We start from the raw sequence: 26,276 nt of genomic DNA on the forward strand, positions 1-26,276 counted from the left end.
GTGATATGTACAAAATATCCTTCAATCTTGTAGTCTTAAATATATTATGTGAAATATTAGAATTAAAGAGTTGGAGTACTAAATATAAAAAGAAGCATTAATTTTGAAACAAACTAACAGAAAAAAGTAAAACACATAATTTGAAACCGGCGAGAGTACTTAATAAATGAATTGTATCTAGAAAACCATTACTTATGCATTATTTTATTGAATTCCCGGACACTGGATGGACCTTTTTTAAACTACTATTTATATTTTGATTATGTTAAAAATGTTTTAGATAAATTCTAGTCGTCCAGTAAAATCTTACCCAAGCGTACTTTAATATTCTTGCTTGAATTTTCTGTCCTAAAATTGTTGTTACCGAAATCAAGAAATCAATAATGGCACAAATATTTCTTATTTGTGTCAAACATTAGAAATATTTAACTTCACGGTCATGGGGATCCAAACTTTGTTTATGCAAAATACATGCATATATTTGTCCCCATTAACACAACTTGTTATATAATTAAGTAGTACTACTTCTTTTCCCAAACCATAACAAATAAACAAAGAATATCACTCCGCCCCTCTCCCACCCCTCTTCCAGCCTAATTTTCTTGAGTGAAGCAAAAGCAAATCCGACATATTCAAAATGGAGGGCAGTGTGAAATGCTCAGCAAACTACGTGCCATTGAGTCCCATAAGCTTCTTTGAGAGATCAACAACCGTCTGCGACAGGCTCTCAATTGTTCGTGGAAATGTCAAGTTTATTTGGAGAGAGATTTATAGGACTTTTGAACACTTAAAATAATTTATAAGATAAAGGTGTTAAGATTGGTGTAAAAAGAACACTTAGTGTTTAATATTTATAACTAAGTTTAAAAAAATTCAAACTTTTAGAATTATCACAACTGTCCCAAATGGGCACTACCCTCTCTAAAAAAACGGAAACCCATTCCCGCTCCCAGCCCCATTCCTCATTCCCAATTCACCAAAAACTACATCTTCTTCTTCTTCTTCTTCTTTCTTTTGCTATGTTCAATCTCTTCTTCTTCTTCTTTCTTTTGCTATGTTCAATCTTTTATTCTTCTTTCTTTAATCCCGATATTATTTTTCCACATATCTTCTTCTTTGAGATTCTTGTTCTTTGTTGAGAAAGATTGGTGAAAAAAGAACAAGAACAATTGGAGATTGATCCTTGCACCATTGAGAAACACTTAATCGTGTTTTGCTAAATTGACTTGTGCGCTATTTCAAGGGAGATATTCAGTCTATTCGTCACTGTTGGTAAGTAAAAATTGGCGTTTAATCTTATTTTATTCGTCTGCAAATATCAGATTTTCTGTGATTCTTTAAACATCATGTGATATGTTTAAAACATACAGTGAGATATTTCAAACATCCACTGAGATGCTTAAAACATCCCGATATAATTGTAGGGTAGTTGTTTCAAACATCCTGAAATTCCATTCAAGATATTTCAAACATCCTCTCAGGATATTTCAAACATCCTAAGCATATTCTCAAGATGTTTTAAACGTCTTTTTAGAAAGTTTGAAACAACATTAGGATGTTTGCAAAAAGTTAATTCTTTATACAAATTATTTATATATTTGTGATATCTTAAGGTATCCCATTATAAAATGGTTGATTATCTTGTATTGGGAGTTGATTGTCATGGTGAATGGGTGGAGTGCTCTACCCGTTTTACCTGGCGTTCGAAGAATAAAGAGACTGTTCTAATAAAGGTGCGTAGAGATGTTACGTATGATGAGTTTGTTGACAAGATTATTACTGGTTGTGAATTAACTTGTTATCTGAGTGATATCTCCATAACTTACATGCATAGCATTGCTGAAAAGCACAAGAAAGTAGCTCCCTTTAAAATAAAGAATTATGATTGAAAGATCGATAGAATTTATAAATTCACCTTTAATGGAACAACATGATAGCCATGGATTGGATGATATTGAAGAAAATCTTTTGAATATCGATATTCCAAAAATGGATCCTTGAATATGGATATTCTAGAAAATGAAGAAGAAGAATATGCAAACTTTTTTGGAGTTAAAGGCAATTCACAAGAGGTAGAACCAACAACACAAAGCAGCCACAATTATGAAGACGACACGAAGTTTTATAAGGGTTTAAGTTTGAAAAACAAGCGCGAGCTAGTTGTGTCATTGAAGCTTACTTACTTGAAGGCTCTTTTCCGTTTCAAATCAATGAAGAGTACTAAATTTGTGTACTGTGTTAAATGTGTAGACAACAATTACAAGTGGTGGTTGTGTGCCATCAAATATATAAGTATTGACATGTTTTATATTACGAGGTACAAGAATGAGCACACATGCGGGTCACAACATATTACAGAAAAGCATCCACACGCCTCAGCGGATGTCATTGGTGAATACATCCATTCTAAGTTTGAAGAGGGCAGGGGTCCATCTAACAAAGAAATTATAGAAACAGTTCGTTTAGATTTGGGTTGTAATGTTAATTATTAGAAGTGTATGAAGGGAGGTCATATTGCAAAGTCTATGGTAAGGGGATTCCAGAGCACGTGTATGCAATTTTAGATGTGTACTGCTACGCGCTTAGGAAGGCAAATCAAGGAAGCAAGATAGCACTGAAGCTTGATAACTGTAGGAAGTTTCAGTACTTTTTTGCAGCTTATGAAAGTCATAGCCGTTGATGGGACATTTTTGACGGAAAAGTATCGTGGAGTGTTGTTGTCTACAGTGGCACAGGATTTAGAGAACCATATTTTTTCTGTGGCATTTTGTGTATTAGACAAGGAGTGTGATGCCGCATATGAATATGTTTTTGAATAATTATCCAGCATACACCCCAGCAGTGTTGAGTTGTGTATAATTTCTGATAGGCACATAACATAGCAAATGGGATCTCAAAATTTTACCCTCAGGCTCATCACGGATTTTTTATGAGGCACCTTGCTGAAAATATTCGCAAACCTTTTCATTGCAGATATTTGTTTCACCATTATTATTCTGCAGCTAAAGCATACATGATTGATTAGTTCAATGATCATTTTCAATAAATCAAAGATAACGATGTAAGATTTGCCAAATATCTTGAGGAGGATGTTGGGTTGAGCATAGCGCACTTCCGTGGTAACAGGTACGTTAATGTTAACTCCCTTGGTAAAATATCTTTGAAGGGGTTCGAATCATTTCCTAAGATGTTTGACACATCTCTTAAGGTGTTTCAAACACCTTTTAAGATGTTTCAAACATCTCTTCAGATGTTTTAGGCTTCAGATGAAGGTTACTGAACTTTCCAGTTCAAACATCTTACGATATGCTTCAAATATCTATGAAGGTGTTTCAAACATCTTTTACGATGTTTCAACCATCTCTTAAGATGTTACTTCATTCCCATTTCAAACATCTTATGAGATATTTCCAACATCCATGAAAATACTCCCAACATCCATCTCTCGTGACGTTTGAAACATCTGCAAGATGTTTGACCCTTGTTGCTTATATTTCAGATTCTAAAAAAGTCTTATATGTTATTATTTTAGGTATGAAGTATCGACCACAGATATTGCCGAGTCTGTTAACTCAATGTTTCTATTCGAAAGAGAATTCCCCATTACTACCCTATTTGATGCTATTAATAAGAGGTTTGCTAAAACATTCCATGAGAGGCATATATAGTTCCTCGACATTCCAACCATTTGTGTCATTTCAGTTGAAAAGAGGATTAATAAAAATGCAACTTTGGGCAATAAGCTATTGGTCCATCCAATAAGGCAACATGTGTTCAGCATCACCAGTCATGATGCGGTTGCAAAGGTTGATCTACGCAACAGAACATGTTCTTGTAGAGAGTTCGACCTAGACAAAATACCTTGTCCACACGCTATGTCAACCCTTAGATGTTATTATGTCCTTGTGTTCTTTTTCACCTTCAACTACTATTTAATTTCTTCAAACATCCTTAGGATGTTTGAAACATGTAATGCATATGTTTCAAACATCTATCAGGATGTTTGATATCGATTGTCATTAAATCTATAAGTTCAATAGGTTGGCGATCACTCACTTGAACTATTCAATAAGTAGATATTTAATAATTTGTAAGGTCAATATGGTTATAATTAATAATAGAAGTATTTACTATGTCAATTTAATAGGTCGATGTATAATTATCCAGAAGATCAATAAGTTGACTATAAATTATTCGAAGTATTAAATAGGTTGATGTTCGCAAGGTCAATAGGTTCACGATCAATTATTTGAAGTATTCAATTATTCTATGTTTAATTATTCATAAGGTCAATAGGTTGACGATAAATTATTTGAAGTATTCAATAGGTTGACGTATAATTATCCAGAAGATCAATAGATTGACGATCAATCCTTTTGAGTATTTAATTATTTCACGTTTAATTATTCACAAGATCATTAGGTTGACGATCAATCATTTGAAGTATTAAGTAGGTTGATGTTTAATGGTAGTTTGATGTTAATGTTGATGTTATTATGTCCTTGTGTTATTTTTCACCTTCAACTACCATCTAATTAGGTATTTGAAACATCTGTTTTAGATGTTTCAAACATCTTATGAAACATCTATCAGGATGTTTGATATTAATTGTCGTTAAATCTACAAGATCAATATGTTGAAGAATTAATAGGTTAATCAATAGGTTGATGTTTAATTATGATGCTTATTTATCCATAGGATCACTCGATTAAACATAACTTGTTAATTTAACAGTAATCGGGATAAAACATCGTGATAGATGTTTAAAACATCTTTTGAGATATGTTCAATGTTAGGACCAAACATCCATAAAGATATATTCCAAATATCCATTCAAACCATCCAAAAAATCAGATAATATCTGTAAAAATAGACTTAAACAAACAAATTGGTAAATCAACCATTTATACCATCCAAAACAAAATATAAAAATATGCATCAATTACAAATCATATCATGGTTCCATGTTCTCCTGAAAGATATCTATAGACATTTTCTCCATGAACTCGTTAACAATGTTGCCATTCATCTTGTCCATCGGAGTGTTGGTGATGAGGTGCTCAATGAACATTAAATACTATGCTCCACAACTATTATATGTGTCATCTCGTGGAAGATCAAATACCCTTTGAGGTATCCAATCATCGTTCAAGGATTCTTTAGGCAAGTTCATAAAAAGACCACATGATCGGAGGTATCTTGGGAACATTGTGTCAATGGGATACAAAAATTCACCCAACTTTTTATCAGTGTACACAAAAGTATTACAGTCGTAAATAAGAATCTTTGACTCTTCAACAAGAAATACATATGTGACATAATGATTTCTCTCAATGTTGTATACACAGAAGATCCTCTTTGCACCATTCCAAGGTTGGCAACCACAGAAAGGCATCTCTCTTCGAGCATACTTTAGATTATCCTTATGAAATTGGTACTCATTAAAGATCATGGGAAGAGATGGATCAGCATTCACCTTGTCAATCCCATCACATAAAGTACTATTGTGTTCCTTTAAGATATAAAAATATTACAATCCATGATGATATCTTCTTGATCATAGTGCTTGGGGTACCTTTTGTGTCTAATACGCATAAGGGCCAAGAAATCCTCCATGCGCTGCAGGATCAAAATAACTAAATTACTAATCCACATAGTAGTATTAAACATCAAACATCAGTCACAGATCCATTAGGATGTCTCAAATATCTTACAGGACATCTTACACTAAAGTTAAGGATATGTAACATCAAAGACCAGATTGGCGAAAGTGAAGAAACAATTGGATAAAACATTAGCTATATGTCAGTTATTGTTTCATGATACTACAAATAGGCAACACTTCTGCCTAAAACTTTCTAATAGAGATATATAATTAATCCTAGAGGATGTTTCAAACTGGGAAGTAAAAATCAAATCAAGATGAAAGGGTTATGTATATGTACCTTATCCTCCAATTAGAATTGAGAATCTTGAATGTTATTAAAGTCTTCATAATCAAACATCCCCCATGTGAATTGTATTTGAGGCCCCCTATTTTTGATAAAATGTCATGAGGGCATTTCTCGTCTCCCAGTCAATCGGTTTATAAATATCAATTTTCAGCCTCTCCTCACTGACTGCTATGGAGGTTTCTTCCTTTTTAGTTTTTTTCCTCTTTTTGTTCCTTTTTTTTCTTCAGTGTAAGGATCTTGAATAGCTCGGGGAAGAACCACATGTCTCTTTGATAGCTTTTGAACCAAGTCATCCATTGTCTTTTGCATAAAGTTCAACTGATCATGCATAAGGCTCAACTGACGCTGCATGTCATCCCTCCACTTTATTTGCTCTTTTTCCTTTTCCAGACATATGCAAGGATAATGGATACTAGATGTACCCACAATAACATGATCTTTTATTTTATCACCCTTTTTTATTCCATAGAAGCGGCTCATCTGCCATCATCATAATTAGAACCCCCTGCTATTATCATCACTAAAGTGCATTCCACCATCACCATCATCGTCATCAACAACTTCTCCTTATATTTTACCATCTCCACCAATAGAATTTTCTATTCTATCATCATATCCTCCAACCACATGGCTATCTCCAACTTGCGGAATTTTCAAACTACCCTTCTTTATCTTAAGGGCACCACCCAAATGACTTAAGACTATCACTCCATCCAACTCTTTACTTAGGTTATCTATCATCATTTCCTCTTTGTCACATAAGATAATAAGATTTTGGATGTAAGACTCCCTTTTTAAGCCTTTGTAGGGTAAAGAAAAGGGTGTACCACCGGAAAGATAACAAAAAAAATTATAAGCAAAAAAAATTAGAGGCATGCTTGATGTTTAAAAATATTTAAAAAAATATCCACATGATGTTTGAAAGATGTTTCAGCCATCATGTGAATGTTTTAAATATCCTGTGGATGATGTTTGAAAGATGTTTCAAACATCTTGTGGATGATTCAAACATTAAACATCTATCAAAATGAGCCTTACCAGACCATTTTTTATTTGAAATGGATCAGGCCTATCTTTTTCTACATTTTTAAATAGCCACTTCTTCATCCTCGGCAATGTCCTCTCTTTTGGCTGCAATTGAAGCATGGCTTCAAATTCCCAAGCCTACATTGTGTGTTAATAAGTAAATAGAAAATTATATAAATAAAACTAAAATAGAAGTAATGAACAAGATTTATTTAGTTACCATGAAAGCCCAAGAAAATCCGTAGAGGTTAAACGAGTCACCCTTTAGATTGTTGACGCTCTTTCATATCTTTCATAAGATAAACAACAGTCAACCGGAAACTATTCCGGCCCAATGGATAATTATAGAAATCCTCTTCTATGTAGGCCAATCGCCTCTTCTGTGGAGGCCAATCTGACTGTAGTTTCAGACATACCACAATTCGAATCATTTGCCAATAAAATATAATGGACAAACCAAATAAAGCATAATGCATACTTGTATATTTTTATTTTTTTGGATTCAGATTTGATCAACTCCAACACTATTTTACCAGTCACATACCTCTTTCCTTTGTCAATAAGTTTTCACAACTCTTCACTACCAAGAAGGTACTTTTGAACCTTTGAATTCGTGTAAGAATGTTCACAGTTGAGTCGAGTCATTATGGCAAACTCACGAATGCCTAAGTGAACTGGTAATCTTTTGTAATCAAACCATAACTCCTAGGTTTTCTCACACAATACTCTACAGAGTAGAAAGCCATGCACTATAGATGCTTGAAATAGTAGCCTCTCAAGCAAATCCAAAAAGTGCTCGAAAGGACTACTCTTAAATTTGTTTTCGAGGCCCTCATCCTGCAACAACTTTCGGAACTCACCCATACCTGCTAACCCTAATGAGGATCTCATAGTGATCTTCTTGTTGAAGGTCTCATTATCATCTATAACTGTCTTGTACTTTAAGGGTGAAAGTTCCAATCGAAGCTTTAAGATTTCAACCTCATAACTGTCAAACTAATCCTCATGCATCTCATCATCTACATGATTTAAAGGTGTTGATTAATCGAAGGCACAAGAATAATTAATTCAATAATTAAAAATATCTCTTTACAGTCATGTTTAGTGAAACATCATAGGAAATATTTCAAACATCCAGATAGATGTTTTAAACTTCCAGAGAGATGCTTCAAACATCCAGAGAGATGTTGGAAACTTATTAAGATTACCTCAACAGATTGAGAATGTGCATTGTCATTCTTTCTCTTTTTTTATTCTTTCTGCCGCTGCCTCTTTTTCTTCTTCTTCTTCTTCTTCTTCTTCTTCAGTATTTTCTATTGATGCTTCATCATCAATATTTATCTCCTCTTCTCCTTCATCAATTGTTGTCTTCTATTTTTATTCTTCTTCATCAACATTTGTCTTTTCTTCTTTTACTTTCTTTGTTTCCTCTTCTTCTTCCTTTTCTGTTTCTTCTTCTCTAGCATTCCCTCCTAGTACATTCTTTGTTTCCTCTTTATTATCTTTCTCAATTTTCTCTTCATTTTCTTTCTCTTTTTCTTCTTCTCCAGCATTCCCTCCTCCTACTACCTGATGAGGTTTGGCTTCCACTACAACTACAATTGATTTTTGTAGCTCATCCTTCAAAGATGTCCTAATTCTTTTGCTAGATCTTTTGGAAGGAGATTTATCTCTTCCTCTTCCACCTATCTTTGACACACGTCCCTTTGCCATTTTATCTGCGCACACAAACAAGTAATGACATTCAAAAAAATAAATAAATAATTTATTCCTAACACATAAAAACTAAAACTATATATATTCAAATATTCTTTGGTGAAACATTTCAGTGAGATGTTTGAAGCCTCATATAAGATGTTTCCAATATCTCAACAAGATGTTTCAAACATCTCATTTAAGATGTTTCATACAAGATTGAGCTTAAGAAGCAAAATCAATTTTCTCCCATCTACAAATGCTAAGCAAGATATAGTAATTTAAGTTTCTAGCTAGTTAGATGGAGTTTGAAAGCAAGCTAGCAATGTTCATATTATAGTTCTCCAAACTTTTTTATCTATACGTCTCTATCAATAATTTTCTTAATCGCTAAAATAATCAACCATCTCATTGTGATAATCAGGTATCTTTTGGTGAAGCATCTCATGAATTGTTAAACATCCTTACAGATGTTTCAAACATCTTTTATGAAGCTTCAAACATCTTAATAAGATGTGTCAAATACTCAGCCCAAAATATCATTAACTAAACGCAGATAACATTGCAATAACTTCACAACATACAACAACAACAATAACAACACGAATATTATAACAATATCTTAAGATGTTTCAAACACTCAACTAACATGTTTGAAAACTCAGGGCAAAAACGCATTTCACAAACCCAAAATATAGCAATATAGCCGTTTCAAGATCACAACAACTAATTTTATGGGCATGTTGAACAACCAAATCAACGGCTACAATTAAACAACATAAAAATACCAAATTTTTGGTCAAAAATATCAACTACACAACAACTCTAGAATTGAGGCACAAAACTACACAACAACAAAAATATACAAAAACACCCAAAAAAATCAATTTAGGGTTGAAAATATGGTAGAAAAAAGAAAAAAAAACTTAATTTGACGATGGAATCTCGAGTTCAAAGCAAATTTGAACGGAATGGAGCCAATATTTAGAGCCCTATGATACTCTTGATTTTGGAGAATGAATTTGAGAGAAAAGTTGCAAAAGTTTGGGGGAAAGATGTGTCTGGTTTTGTAAAGGGAAGAAAGAGAAAAGTTGAAAAGGTTAGATTAGAAGATGGGTTTTTATTTTTATTTTTTAGTATTTTAAATTTTTCCCTAAACTTGTTTTATTTCTAATTTGACCTAGACCACTCCAAATCATTCTTAATTAGTCAGCCTTTTGTTAATCAAAAATGGTGTCCCAAATACTTACACAACACTTAAAATATCTTTTTTAATATATTGTATTTAGCGCCCCGTGATCGGTGTTTCCATCTTGCTTCTTCTCTTACCCTCCTCGACATTTCTCGCGGCGTTGTTTTATGTCCTTTTCCCTGCGCCTTTTAATTTTATGATACTATCATTATAATTGTAGCTCAACTGTGATCATCCACCTGTCCAATTCTTGTGAACAAAGTCACCTGTAACCTGTGCTGGTGGGAGGTAGCCAGTACCCTGTGGAGGTAGCTTGAATACGTGCAAGCTGTCCCAAACATGAATTAATTTTTTTTTAATATAGATAATTATCTTTGAGTGTCATGATAGTATAAATAATACATATATATGTGCCTTTTCCTCTATGATTGTGGATTAAACCATAAAAAGTGTTAGTTTCTCTTAATATTTGGTATTTGGTAGTAGTGTGGTGAGCAGTGGCAGATCTAAGTAGAGTCAAATTATTGAGAATCATCGTCTTTAGTATGTGATATAGAGGGAAGCCACCAAATTAAACAAAACATTATAGTTATTAGGACAACAAGAAAGAATTTTATTTACCCTAAAAAATGGATAACAACTGAATTTATATTTGGTTTTAAGGATATGTGAATTAATTCAATACGAATGATTAATGACATTTAATTAAGTAAATAAAAAACTTAATAAATGACTAAACCAATGATAAGGGCGATTCCGAGCTCGGTTGATGGCTCAATGAATAACCTACCCTTGATTCCAAGCTTATACGTATGAAGAACTTAAGAACAAGAATAACAACTTTGAACAACAAAGAGAATTGAAATAAATTGACTTGATATGCGTATTACAATGTGTCCCCTGAATAATAATCTTTCCCCTTTTATATAGTAGGGGAGTTTTACCTTAAGTACAATTCTAAGAAAGGTAAAAAATTTCTATTTCGCTAATCACTGATTTTCTGCCGATTCGAGCCGAGATTCACGCCGTGATATCCGGTTGGGCACAAATATCACGACCCTCTGTTAGTCGTATGTAGCTGTTTGATAATTCCCTCCGAAGTCTTAATCCCCGAATCGTACCCGGAGGACATGGCCTAGAAACCCCCGAGGTAGATGTTTTGCCTGAGACCTGATACGAGGGCTCCTTGCTCTAATTATGATTCATTACGGTCACATTCCTGCTCCGTTTGGCTTACCGTGGAATCGAGGTGTTCAATGGGCCTGGTTTTACCCATATATAGATAGTCCCCTCATTTATCAGAGAGTAGGTTTACCGAAACGATGGGAAACGACAGATAACTCTGGTTCCTTCCTTCGTACAATATGACGAGGGAGCCGAAATGGCCCATCAATTATGTCGTTCTGACTTCGAACACGTGTCTCTAACCGGCAGGGTTCATCCAAATGCGAAGCGTCGACTGTTTCCCTATAAAAGCTTCCTCCTTTTGTCCTTTTTTTACTTTTCGAGCAAATCACTACCTTCGAGTTTTCCAGCCATCAACAAACCTTCATATCTTCATCCTTGTTCTTTAATTTCCATAGCAATCTTTAGATTTCTGCCTAGATTCCCTTCAAATCTTCATACTCTATTCTTCATCTTCAAAACCCTTTTTTCAAAAATTCGTGTTCATTTCTCAAATTTTCAAACACTCCCCCACATGAAAATGGAAAAAACTTCGAAAATCGTTACTTAACAAGTTGCCTCTTCATCTTCTCAACCAGCCACTGGTACTGAAGCGGTTAACTCTGAGGTGGTTGCCCTCAAAATGGTTTCCCCCGTTGTGGATGCTAACAAACCGGCCGCCGAACCTCCCTTGTCAGCATTCATCCCCAGGGTCTTCTCGATTGCAGATGACTTTAAAGTCAAGAAGCCTTCGCGCAAACAGGACTGGGGCGAAGGAGTCTTGAGATATATATGTTTTGTCACCGAAGACGTTCTTCCCATAGTTCATAAGGACTGCAATTGGGAAGGCAAGAACGTAGTAGTCCCTGGGCCATAGGACGTCGTTACTACCCACGTGGAGAGGTACTTAAGTGTTAACACTTATCCCTTCACGTTGGGCCCGATGGATCTGATCGTTCTAGATTTTTTGCAAGAGGTACGAGGTGTGACTCGGGCAAATTCACCCATCATTGTGGAGGATCGTGACCCCCCTTCATTACTTCATGAACAAAACTGAATCTCGTCGAATCACGATCGACCACCTACTTCGATTATACAGTCCCCGGATATTCTGAGGGGGATTGATCAATCTTACTTGCCAAACCAGCAAGGCCCCATTCTCCAGTATCGATGAAGACCGAGATCGTGGCAGGTAGGGACGCTTTGTCCGAGTGAAGACCAAGGATTTGATCCCCCGAAATACATGACATTCCCTGAGAAGTGAAATTCGTCTCGTAAGTGAAACTTCCTCTTTCAACATAAAAAATTCTTCTCCTTTCATTTCTATCTGCTCATTTATGCTTGTGGTTGTGCAGCTGTTGCCTGGGTTCCAAATGCGGTTCCCCGGTTAAAGGAGTGGATCGAGGGCATCTGTACTCAGATGTCCTACTTCGAGGACACATGGCACGGAATCTCGAAGGGTTGATGGGAGGCCCGTTCTCATGGTAAGGCCTCTTTTCGAGTAGCAAACACTGTGTCTTTACCTTCTATTATACTAGCTCCTCTTCCTTCTTGGTTATTGCAGGTTTTCTTAAGACCACCAAACTTAGGACTTCATAAGGGGATGAAGATGTTCCCCCTCCTGTTGATCCCTCCGTTGCTGCCACAGAGGGAAAAAAATAGGAAAAGAAAACCCTCGGTTCCCCGACCTCCGAGGCAAAGAAACCAAAGAAGCAGGTGCTCCGTAAGCCCGGGAAGGGCTCCAATTCCCGAGTGCCAGCCTCTGAATCCCTTTTCCAGCTTAGGGAGGAGCCGGAGGATAAATCTATTTTCGTAACCCACAGGATGACCTATCCCGGGGATTGGAATTCATCTGAGGGGGGGACTCATGAGATTGACCCCCCTCAAACTCAAAAAGCCGACGTGGATACTAGGGGTGAAACTTCCCAAGATGTCGGTTCTACACCAAAGGAAGTGCTTGACATAATTGAGATCTCGGGGATTCCCTCCTACACCGAGTCTATGCCCGAGGAGGCCCAAGCGAGGAAGGACAAATCTAACAAAGGGGGCCAGGGTGTGAAAGATCCTCTTCACTCTTTTTTCGATGGAGTGGATTCGTCCGCTTTGGAAGACTTCTCTAATATGGGTGACCTAGAAGTTCCGAAGAAAGACACTTCCTCGGAAGCTGGCGGGACGAGCTCGAGCCCGAAATTAGTCAATCAGTTCCCCTCTCCGAGCGTGGACCCTGGCCGCAAGAGGTCAATTATACTGAACGTCCCAGAGGATGCCCAGGTTTTGTCTGCTCCTATGGGGGTAGCTAGCTACCTCCGATGCTTGGTGACCGAGGAGGACCAGGAAAAAATAAATGCGGTGAACGTTCCATGCCTTTTCAGTGAGGCGCAGTAGACGCTGAATCGAGTAAGGCATCATTTTCTTCCATCTGTCTAGAGTTATCTGTGCTTGATGTTTATCATGTTTTCTTTGTCTTTTTGCATGTCTCGATACTTCACCACGAGAGTTTCCTTCAATACTAGGTTGAAGTAAATCAACTCGAACTCGAGATCAAGGAGCTTGCCCAAAAAAAGGACATGTACAAGCTTCTTAACGAGCAACATGAGGGAGTCGCCAAGAACCTCCAGGCCGAGCTGGATGCGGCTCAGAAAGAGGCATCGGCCTTAAGGCAGGAGCATGCCGACTTGGTGGAAAAGGTAAAGGTTTTCGAAGTTAGAAACGAAAGTTCGGTCGCAGAAGCTAATAACAATACTTCGCAGGTCCAACAGAAGATCGACCATATCGACTAACTCCGCAAGGAGATGGATGAGATCCAAGTGATAGCCGACGGGTGGAAAACCAAGATAGACCTACTGGCCCCGGAGAAGGAGATTACCCAGGCCAAGCTGTCTTCGGTGAAAGTTCAGCTTTGGGTGGTGAAGGAGAAGGTCGATGCACCGGCTCGACAAAATGAAACCTCCAAGCTCAAATGGGTTCTGCCATCGCTGAACGAGATGCCCTTGGCAATGAGCTAGAAATAATGAGGTCCAAGTTGGAAGCAACCTCGGCTAATACTAACGAGATGATGGCTCAATATAAGGTCGATGTTGAAGCAGTCGAGGCCCGCCTGAAGATTACTGCTGAGTAGTCGAGGCGGCTTTCCCAAAGGGAGACCCTTGAAGAAATACATGCTCGAGGCTTCGACCTATCTGCCGAGATCAAAGAGGAAAAAAGACTTGAGGTCGAGGTTAAGAGGCTAGCTGAACCCCGAAGTGAAGAGGGCTCTGAAGAATCCGAAGGCCCCGATGGTTCTGGTGACGAGCCGGGCTCCAGTAAGACCAGGTGGAGATGCCTTAGGATTATTTTTTATTTTTGTATCTTGTACATATATTTTGTTGAGGCCGTTTTTAATTGGCCTTTGTAAAGATATTCTGGAATATATAAAGTTTCCCTTTTTGAAATTTGCAAGTCTATTATCTTCAGCATCTTTTTACAATTAAAAATATTTCTAATGTTTTAGCACAGAATCAAACGTAGTAATAAGTCATTTTTTGGAGGTCCGAACAAGACCTGTCCTCGATGCAATTTTTGTTTGAACTTATGGAAGCTCGGAGTAACCGAAAATTTTCCCAAGATGCTTGTTTAAATATTTTTAGACTATATCTTTGTTGAGGGTAACCTTTGAACAAGTTTAGAATTTTGTTGAAGGCCTTTTGTTTTGATTACAAACTTCGGACGTCTCCAAACCATTTTTAGGGTGGCCGTAGCCTTTTTGGTTTGGGAACTGCTTAATAGGTTTTATGCCTCCAAGTTTCGATAACCCTAGTTGTCCGAACATTTCTGGGATGGTAGTCCCCGAGTGGGGGTAGCCCTTTGGTCTTGGATAAGGGTGGCCCTTGGGTTCGATAGTTCCTGGATAGGAATAGCCTTTTGGCTTGATGCTTTTAAGAAGCGAAAAATGTTTGTTAGCAAGGTAGAAACTTTCTTTCATTTCTGTGTGAAACGTACACTTGTATGCATGCAAAAGCTCGTATTATGGCTGAGGTGGCCTACGCGGGCACGGTTCATTTGACAGTTTGGCCATTATAATAAATCCTATCAACCGAGCCTAGACTGTTCAAACACAAAGTTTCCTTACTTTCTAAAAATCTTGACCCGAGGGTGATGACCCCCAGTATTTGAGGTCGATCTTCGAGAGGGGTCAAATAATGTTGATATGACCATTGACTTCGATTTAAAATCGGTCTTCGACTCTAAGTTAGAACGATTTACTGTTGCCTCGTTAAAAATCTTGTCGGAAAACCCATTTGGGACAAAACCGGTTCAAGGGAAACAAAGTGCAATGAGTGATTTCCGACCTAACAACTACATTCTCCTTTGGATGTTGCCTGCAAGTGTTAGTATAATTCATAATAAAAAAAATGAAAGCGAATGAGATCGTACCTTAGGAGTAGTATCATTTTAAGTGGGTCATGTTCCAGTTGTTCGGTAGTTGTGCGATGTTTCCTGCTTCGACTTTATACGAACCTTTACCGGTAATACTGATGACTCGATATGGACCTTCCCAATTCAGTCCCAGCTTCCCTTCGTTCGGGTTCCGGGTGTTTAGTGTTAATCTTCTTAACACCAAGTACCCGATATTGAAATTTCGGAGTTTGGATCTTCGGTTATAATATATTTCTATCCGCTGCTTCTCGGCGGCCAGCCGGACTAGGGCGACCTCGAGCCTCTTATCTAGTAGTTTCAGGCTCGTGCTCATGGCCTCACCATTTGATTTAACGATTGCATATCGGAACCTAAGGCTCGGTTCTCCCACCTCAACCGGTATTAGTTCTTCGGCACCATAGACCAATGAAAATGAAGTGGCCCCGGTACTGGATTTTGAGGTCATGCGGTATGCCCACAAGATTTGGGAAGACTTTCCGTCCATTTTCCTTTGGCATCGTTCAACCTTTTCTTAAGGTTTTGAAGGATGGTTTTGTTCGTCGACTCCGCATGTCCGTTCCCACTAGGGTGATAGGGTGTTGACAAGATCTTTTTGATCTTATAGTCCTCGAAAAATTTGCTTACCTTGCTGCAGATGAACTGCTTCGCGTTATCACATACTATCTTGGCCGGTATACCAAACCGGCATATTATGTGTTCCCATACGAAGTCGATGACTTATTTTTCCCGGGCCTTCTCGAACTCTTGAGCTTTGACCCATTTAGATAAATAGTCTATCATAAATAGTATAAATTGATCCTTACTGGGTGCCCATGGTAGGGGACCGACGATGTCCATTCCTCATTTCATGAACGGCCAAGGAGACATGATCGAATGTAGTAACTTCCCAGGTTGATGGATCATTGGTGCATGCCTCTGACAGTCGTTGCATTTTCGCACAAAGTCCTTCGCATCTTTTTCTATGTCGATCCAGTAATAGACGCATCTGATTATCTTACGAACCAACGATTCTGCCCCCGAATGGTTTCCACAGGTGCTTTCGTGAACTTTCCTTAAAACATATTCGGTGTCTCCCGGCACCAAACATATGGCGAGTGGGCCATCGAACGTTCTTCTAAACAGAGTATCTTCGGACAGGCTAAACTTGGCTGCCTTCGTGCGCAGAGCTCTCAATTCTTTGGGATCCAAGGGAAACATCCCAATCTTCAAGTAGTCTATGTACTTGTTTCTCCAGTCCCAAGTTAAACTCGTTGAGTTTATCTCGGCATGGCCTTCTTCCACTATTGATTTCATGAGTTTTACGACCATTCCCGAGTTGAATTCATCGTCATCAACCGATGACCCCAAGTTAGCCATAGCATCGACTTTGCTATTTTGATCATGGTAAAAGTGTTGTAGGGTCCATTCCTTGAATCGATGCAGCGTTCCCAATAGTTTATCCAAGTATCTCCGTATTTGTTCCTTTTTCACTTCGAATGTCCCATTGACTTGATTTACCACAAGGAGGGAATCACATTTAGCTTCGATCACTTTGGCCCCCAGGCTTTTAGCCAATTCGAGACTTGCAATCATGGCCTCATACTCGGCCTCATTGTTAGTCAATTTCATAGTTCGAATAGATTGTCTAACTACGTTACTCGTAGGCGACTTCAACATGATGCCAAGTCTGGATCCCTTTGCGTGCAAGGCACCATCCGTAAAGAGGTTCCAGATTCCCGAGGAGGTCCCCGAGGTTAACAACAATTCCTTTTCGACTTCGGGAATTAAAGTCGGCGTGAAGTAGGCCATGAAGTTTGCCAAAATTTGAGATTTAATGGCGCTTTGGGGTCGATATTCGATATTGTACCCGCTAATTTCCACGACCCATTTGGCCAATCATCGCGAGAGCTCGGGTTTGTGTATTATGTTCCTCAATGGGTAAGTAGTTATGAAACATATGGGATGGCATTGAAAATATGGCTTTAACTTCCTAGAGACGCTTAGCATAGTGAGCACCAATTTCTCCAGGTGAGGATACCTTGTTTCTGCCTCGCCTAGAGTCCTGCTAACATAATAGATAGGAAATTGTGTACCTTCCTCCTCCCGGACTAAGACTCCACTTACCTCTATCTTGGATACCGCTAAGTATAGGTACAACTACTCATCTGCCTCGAAAGGTACCGTTTGAGTTCTTCCAAAGCTTGTTGGCATTCCGGTGTCCACGGAAAAATTCTTCTTCTTCTTCAATAATGAGAAGAATCGATGGCTCTTATCGGAGGACCTTGATATGAACCGACCCAAGGTGGCTATGCGACTGGTTAGCCTTTGAATGACCTTGACATTGTCTACCATGGTGATGCCTTCTATATATTTGATTTTGTCGGGATTAATCTCGTTCCCTCGGTTGGACACCATGACTCCAAGGAACTTCCCGGACCCGACCCCTAATGCACATTTCTCCGGGTTCAGCTTCATATTGTATTTCTTCAGAATGTTGAAGATTTCCTACAAATGTTCCAAATGGTCATCTACTCGTAGGTACTTAACTAACATGTCGTAATGTAAACCTCCATTGATTTTCCTATTTGTTCTTCGAATATCCAGTTTACTAGGCGTTGGTAAGTGGCACCGACATTTTTTAGTCCGAACGGCATTATGTTATAACATTAGGTACCGAATTTAGTGTTGAAGGAAGTTTTTTCTTGATCGCCCGGGTCCATCCAGATTTGGTTGTACCCGAAATAGGCATCGAGAAAGCTGAGTATCTCATGGTCGGTCGTCGCATCGATCATGCGATCAATATTAGGCAAAGGAAAAGTGTCTTCAGGGCATGCCTTGTTCAAGTCTTTGTAATCTATGCACATTCTTAATTTATTTCCCTTTTTAGGCACTACCACTACATTAGCTAACCAATACAGGTACTTAACTTTCCGAATGGAACATATTTTAAGAAGTTTGGATACCTCGTCTTGGATGAATGCATGATTGACTTCGGATTGAGGCCTCATCTTCTGTTTAATAGGGCGGAACTTCGGATCCAGGCTCAGCTTGTGAGTAGTAATTTTTGGTGGGATCCCTATCATATCAAGATGGGACCAAGCGAAACAATCTATGTTAGCTATAAGGAATTCAATAAGTTTTTTCCTAAGCTCGGGAGCTAACCCCATGCCCAGGTATACCTTCCGATCGGGCAAGTGTTCGGTCAATATGAATTGCTCCAGCTCCTCGACCGTTGACTTGGTGGCATCGGAATCAGGGGCGATGAACGACCTGGGAACTCCGTAATCATCATTCTCGCCTGCTTTTTGCTTCTCCGGTTCGATCAGAGCCGATGTTGGTGATTGCTATTTAGTTTTATCCCTCCTAACCGACTCCGGGTACTTTGATGTCGAGATGGCGGACATCGAGATCACCTCATCGACAGCGAAATTTGTTTTTGTGGCCGAGGGTATTGCCCTCATGTTGTGAATCAAGGGCATTCCGAATAGCGCGTTGTGGGGAACTTCAATGCCTGGTGCAGTTTCGAGGGTATTGCCCTCATGTTGTGAATCAATGGCCTTCCGAATAGAGCATTGTACCTCATATCCCCCTCGATGACGTAGAACTTCATTTCCTGAATGGTTCCAGCGGTGTTCACCGGCAGGGTTATCTCCCCTTTAGTAGTTTCACATGCCATGTTGAATCCGTTTAAGACCCGGACCGCAGGCACTATTTGGTATTGTAGACCCAGCTACTCTATGACCCTCGATCTAATGATATTGGTCGAGCTACCTGGATCAACCAGTACACGCTTAACTCGAGATTTATTTATGAGTATTGAAATTACCAGGGCATCGCTGTGCAGTTGTATGTTGCCTTCAACATCTTCATCGTTCAAAGAGATGGCCCCCTCCGGTATGTAATCTCAGGTTCGCTTTTCCCTTGTAATGGACACCTTAGTGCACTTCAGCATTGTCCCATGGGTGATGTCGACTCCAGTGATAATCATGTTGAGGACGTGCTAAGGTTCCTCTTGCTCGGTCTGCTTGTTGGAGTCCCTATTCCTGAAGTGATTTTTGGCTCGATCACTCAGAAACTCCCGAAGGTGTCCGTTATTGAATAACCGGGCCATTTCTTCCCTTAGTTATCGGCAGTCTTCGGTTCTGTGGCTGTGGGTGCCATGCTACTTACATCTCAGGTTAGAGTCTCTTTGGGTCGGATCAGACTGTAATGGACGAGGCCACTTGGTATCTTTGATGTGTCTGTTGGCTGATACGATGCCGACAGCATCGACGCTAAAATTGTACTCCGATAACCTTGGTACCTCCCTGACCCCGATTGGCATTTCGAAACCATTTTTGCTCATGAGTCCCCGGTAATTATGACCTCGATCTCTTCTTTTTTCACTCCTCGCTGGGTTACGTCCGGATCTAGTGTCCCTTCGATCTCCGCTATACGATGGGTACCGATCTCTACTCGGTCTTTGTTCATGATCGACGACTCTTTTAGACCTGTCATTAGTTCTGATGGGATACACGGACCCAGAGGGGGGCCCGAGCTGATCATCCTCCACTCTGATTTTCGATTGGTACCTGTTATGGATGTCGGCCCAAGTTACCGCTGGGTACTCTATCAAATTTTGTTTCAGCTATTGTGAAGCCAAAGAGCTTTGGGGGTTGAGTCCTTGAGTGAATGCTTGAACAACCCAATCGTCCGTAACCGAGGGCAGATGCATCCTTTCCATTTTGAACCTCGACACGAACTCCTTGAGCATTTCGTTATCTCTTTTCTTGACTTTAAAAAGGTCTGATTTTATGGTCTCAACTTTGATGGCCCCGGCATGAGCTTTTACGAAGGCATCCGCAAGCATAACAAATGAATCAATGGAATTAGGGGGCAGGTTGTGATACCATATCATTGCTTCTTTAGACAGGGTTTCCCGGGACGTTTTCAGTAGAACCAACTCGATTTCGTCATCTTCCAAGTCATTTCCCTTGATGGCACACGTGTAGGAGGTCACGTATTCATCCACATCTGTGGTCCCGTTATGCTTTGGAATTTCGAGCATACAAAACTTCTTTGGGATCAGTTTCAGAGGTGCGCTCGAAGGGAAAGGTTTTTGGAAGAACTTCTTGGAATCCAAGCCTTTCAATATCGAGGGTACTCTTGGGATTTGATCAACCCTAGAGTTATAGGTGTCCATTTTTTTATCATTGGCTTCGATTTTATTTTCTTTCGATTTCACCCGTTTTGTCAGTTCCTCAAGTATCTTTATTATCTCGGAGTTGGTCCCGAGTTCAACTTCACTCGGCCTTTTTGTGGCCGGTTCATTTCTGCAAGTGTTTTCCTAGGATGGTTCGGGCTCAACTCTGTTGGGAGTGCGGCTTTGGTTCTGCAACTGGGCTATCACTGATCACTGCCTGTTGAGCCTGTAACATTTCGAAGATCACCCGTAAATTGATCCCCTCACCTTCGTCGTCATGTGTACTTTGGGCCATCGATCGGGCTCCCCCGCGAACGCTGTTTTCGGGGTCGGTAGGCAAGTTTGTGTCGATAGCTACATGTGAGTTAGCATCAATTGGGTCCTCGACTGGAACTCCGTTGGGGTCAATAAGGGGCACCTAGTTGATGGGTACTACATTGTTGTTCTCGCCATGGTGGCCAGACTCAGCATCAACGTTCAAATGAGCAGATTGAGAGTTCGACATTTTTAATTTGACCTGAAATTAAAATCTCAAAGAACAAGTGTAAAATAGAGTGCGTTGTGGAAATTTGAATCAAATTACCACTATTATCCCTAGCCCTATGGTGGGCGCCAAAATGTTTATCCTAAAAATGAAAAACAATTAAATTTATATGTGGTTTTAAGAATGTGGATTAATTCGATACGAGTGATTAATGACAATAGATTAAGCAAATGAAAAAAGTAATAAATGAACAAACCAATGATAAGGGCGATTCCGAGCTCGGTTGATAGCTCGATGAAGAACTGACCCTCGATTCGAAGCTTATACTTGTGAAGAACTTAAGAACAAGAATAAAAACTTTGAACAACAAAGAGAATTGAAATAAATTGCCTTGATATGCGTGTTACAATATGTCTCATGAATAACAATCTTTCTCCTTTATATAGTAGGAGAATTTTACCCTAAGTACAATTCTAAGAAAGGTAAAAATATTTTGTTTCGCTAATCACTGATTTTTTGCCGTTACGGGCCGAGATTCACGCCGTGATATCCGGTTGGACACGGACATCACGGCCCTCTGTTAGTCATGTGTAGTTGTTTGATAATGCCCTCCAAAGTATTAATCCTCGAACCGAGCCCGGAGGACATGGCCCCGATACCCCCGAGGGCAGATGTTTTGCCCGAGACCCGATACGAGGGCTACTCGCTCTGACTCCGATTCATTACGATCACGTTCCTGCTCCGTTTGACTTACCAGGAAATCGAGTTGTTCAGTGGGCCAGGTTTTACCCGTATACAAATCTATAGGCCTAAATTCTTCTACTGTTGAGATCTCTCAAGCAACGATGTAGAACCACAGTAATTTTTGCAGACTTAAACTAGTCTTATTCTACTGTTACAAAGGGATGTGACCTGGGTATGGTTACTCTAATAAAAATTTATATTTATTAATGCCGGATACCTACACACATCGACATCAAGTACGTGCCTACACTTTCCTATTTTAATAATGATCCGGTCAGTTACTCAGATAATAGACAACAAAATTTTATTTAAAAGGCTTGTTGAAAAGAATAAAATTAAAGATGTGGTGATGACTTAGGTGTCAGTGACGAGTTCATGTAACACAGGTGTCAGTGAAAGTATAACATATCTTGGAAGCAGTTAAATTTGCCTCCGCTACCACTTAGTTAATCATGTTTTGTATTATGTAGATGCTTAACATTACTTAGCTTTTCTTATATTGCTACCATGAAGGAAATGAGTTCTTGTTCAGATCACCATCTTTTGTATTGGTAATACAACTCTTAGTTTTTCCAAATTTTCTTTGCAGGTTGCTGCCTTGGCTCCGAATATTCCAGCAATGTACGAGCTACACTTTGGAGTTCCAATGGCCGGGGCAGTTATTTGTGCACTTAATACTCGTCATGATTCAGCAATGGTTTCTGTGCTACTTAAACATTCAGAGGCCAAAATCATATTTGTAGATGACCAGTTGCTTGATATGGCTAAGGGTGCATTATAAATTCTGTCAAAGGCAAGTGCCAAGTTGCCACGTCTAATCTTGATATCTGATAGTGAGAGTCAGTTATCCAGTAATAATAATAATAATAGGAGCTTGGCTCCCAAAAATCTGGAGTATGAGTCCTTTTTAGTTACTGGAGAACCTAATTTTGAGATAGTATGGCCAAATGATGAACGGGATGCTATTGCTCTCAATTATACCACAGGGACAACATCGAGTCCAAAAGGGATCATCTATTGTCACAGAGGGGCACATCTTAATTCTCTGGCTGCAGTTCTTCTTGCTGATATGGCTTCAATACCTATCTATTTGTGGACTCTTCCCATGTTTCACTGCAACGGATGGTGTCTTACTTGGGCTTTGGCTGCACATATAGGGTGGCACAAACATTTGCCTGAGAAATGTTACTGCCGAAGGGATTTTCGATAGCACCAAGTGAGTCACATGGCTGGTGCACCTACGGTTTTGAACATGATAATAAACGCACCACAAAGTGTCCAAAGACCACTTCCAAGGAGAGTAAACGTGTTGACCTCAAGTGTTACTTAAGATGAAGGAGTTCGGTTTCAATGTAATTCACGGATATGGTCTGACGGAAACCTATGGACCTGAATGGAACTCTCTGTCACCTGATGAGCAGGCTCGTCATCTTGGGTTGGAGGAAGTAGACGTAATGGATCCTGAATCAATGAAAATGCAAAAACAATGGGTGAGGTAATGCTTAGAGGAAACACTGTAATGAATGGTTACTTAAAGGATCCCAAAGCCACAGATCGAAGTGGGGACTTGGCGGTGAAGCACCCTGATGGTTACATAGAATTAAAAGATCGTTTGAAGGATATCATTATCTCTGGTGGAGAAAACATTAGTACAATCGAAGTGGAATCTGTAATATTTAGCCATCCAGATGTTCATGTAGGAAGACCAGATGATCAACACCTTGTGCATTTGTTAAACTCGGTGGCAGAGCCACATGCACCAAAGGAGTGGTCAATCTTCGCCGGAAAATTACACCGTATAGCTAGGTAATTTAAAAAAAAATATGTATATATACTATACTTGATTTTTTTGTGAGTTATTTTCTTTATATTTTGACTCCCTTTAATGAAAATTCTAACTCCGTAGTGGGTTAAACTGAAGGATGGATGCAATGCCAGTACTGATGAGATTGTCAAGCATTGTCGTGATCGTCTACCATATTACATGGCTCCTAAGACAGTAATTTTCGAGGATTTGCCAAAACATTGTCCTGAGACAGAGAGCCAAAGCTATGGGAAGTGTTCCAAAAGCTAGCAAACTATAATGAACTTTTGGTGTTGAAAACACACTTTCTGTTTGAGCATAACCAATAAAGGGAGCTCAAATACTTAGTTCATTGTTGCTTATGGTAATTATTCGGAAGTACGATATGTGACAAGATTCAAGAAAGTGGTTACACGGTCCACCCACAAAGGGAAACAGGGGAAGATCTGATGTTTTTTTTAAGGTACTCAATAAAGGCCAACCTTTTCAAGAAAATACCATGATGTTTTTTCCCGGGAGGGGGTTACTCAAAAAGGTCAAAATTTTGTCAATAAAATCCTATGGAAATTGAGTTTCTAGGTGCACCCAGATATGGAAGTAGATGATCTGAAACTCAACTAACATCGCCATCTAACACCCAGAAATGGAGTTTCTATTTATATATCCTATTCAATTACTCTCCCTCCATTTATTTTTAACTTGTCCACTATTCTAAAAATAGATTTTCACTTTTACTTGTCACTTTCATTTTCTTAAATCTATTAAAAATATACATCAATTAATATGAGTAACAAAACGTACAAAAAAAAAAAAAAAAAAAAAAAGAATAACGAGGCATCAAATGCCAACTGAGGTATCCTATGGTATTGGGGGAAAACAAAAGTACTTCTTCCATTTCAATTATATACTCTTATATTTGCTTGAACATGAAATTTAAGACAAAAAAAAATTACACATCAAAAATATCATTAGAACTCATGATGTTAAACATATCATGACATTTTTATACTTCTAAGAGCATGTTACTAAAGATAAATAGGAAAGTTTAAAGTTAATAAATAGTTTTCATATATTAAAGTCTGTCATTTTTCTAGAACAAACTAGTTTTAAAAGAATGCTATATAAAATAAAACATACTTACTATAAAATAAGTTGTGCTAATAGATACAAACATAAGAATTATACGAAGTCTTGAGTCTCCTTGACCGTTTCTTTGAACACTACTGATTTCAAGGGGATCCAAAATGAAAAATCCCCTTGACACTAAGTATGTAAATCTTAGTTTGATACCCAAATTACAAAAACTATCTCATGTTTTATAGGACATGAAATGATCAGGACTGGATTGGGGGGGGGGGGGAGTTAACCCCCATTTTGCTATACTATTTTGTCAAAGTGGTACCAAACTATGGGAATTATAATCTTGTCATATTATGTAGACGGAAAATGGGTAGTCTTGACTTTGCAGCTCAAATATAAGTAGCATTAGGCACAATGGCGGAGACATATATTATATGTTAATTTTTCTTGACTTTTCGTATATTTATTTTTTATATTTTAACTTTTGCTTAGTGAATTTGTTTTTTATTTTCGCTACTGGATTGATAACTTCCCCTTTCTTAGCTCACCGTATCAATTATTCCTCTTAATTTCTCATTATAGTCATATTAGGTTTCTTTCAGTATTCAGAGGTAGTAGTTATGATACCAACAACTTCTGAAGACCAAAAGACCCAATTGCATGGGGTACGTACTTTCTTGTTTGCGTACGTTGCATATTATCAATCACTCATTCATTACTTTGACAAAAGTTATTTTGTCGGTCATTTATATGCATGTGCTTTGTATGTTCGCTGCATGGAAATTGGTCTTGCTATTTTAGGGGTGTTCAAACTAACCAAAAAATCGTAACAAACCGACGATGAACCAGATCTTAAAAAAATGACTTTTTTGATATTGACATTAAAATATTAAAAAAATACTAATAATGTTTAGGGGCGTTCAAAGAAACCGAAAAAGCACAAAGACGAATCAGATCTAAAAAACTGATTCTTTTTTATATTGACATTCAAATATTTAAAAATACTGATAATATTTAATTAGGTAACGTTAAAATAAAAAGAATTCGACGAACCGAGCAAATGAGCTATGTGACAATTGAAGGTTAGGCAAGAGACCAATAACAACAACAACATACCCGGTAGTCTCGGACAAGAGACCAATAACGTAAATTTAAAGGAAATTTCAGCAGTTTGTAGATAAAACTAATACATGAACCAAAAAAAGAATTTTGGAATTAGAAGTCAAATAGATTTAAATGTGTATACGGTCGAAATAGATTTCGGCCTTCCTACGTTCGATCAAGTTCAAGTGTTAAAAAGTCGGAATGAGATTTTGGGAGTGAGCTCCGAAGTCGGTACTAACGAGCCTCGAGCCCGAAGGTCGCTCGAGGAGTCGGCTCGATAACCCTATCGAGCCCGTGACCGAATCGATCCGCAAGGTACTGCTTCGAGGTCGGAAATGCGCGACGCCCATCTCGAAGGTCGAACTCGAGCCAAAAGGCCCGACCTAGTAACGAGTTCGAGCCAGTATCGAGCTCACAGACAAGAGTCGTTGCAACCGCACCAAGAGAGAGAA

At 38.7% G+C, this 26,276-nt stretch overlaps 1 pseudogene; it reads left to right on the forward strand.

Annotated features, from left to right (window-relative positions):
* Positions 1-637: 637 nt before the first annotated feature.
* On the forward strand, positions 638-24,212 carry LOC107792426 (butanoate--CoA ligase AAE1-like; annotated as a pseudogene).
* The last annotated feature ends 2,064 nt before the right edge of the window (positions 24,213-26,276 follow it).

The sequence above is a fragment of the Nicotiana tabacum genome, chromosome 23 (assembly GCF_000715075.1).
Source record: "Nicotiana tabacum cultivar K326 chromosome 23, ASM71507v2, whole genome shotgun sequence".
NCBI classification, from domain to species: Eukaryota; Viridiplantae; Streptophyta; class Magnoliopsida; order Solanales; family Solanaceae; genus Nicotiana; species Nicotiana tabacum.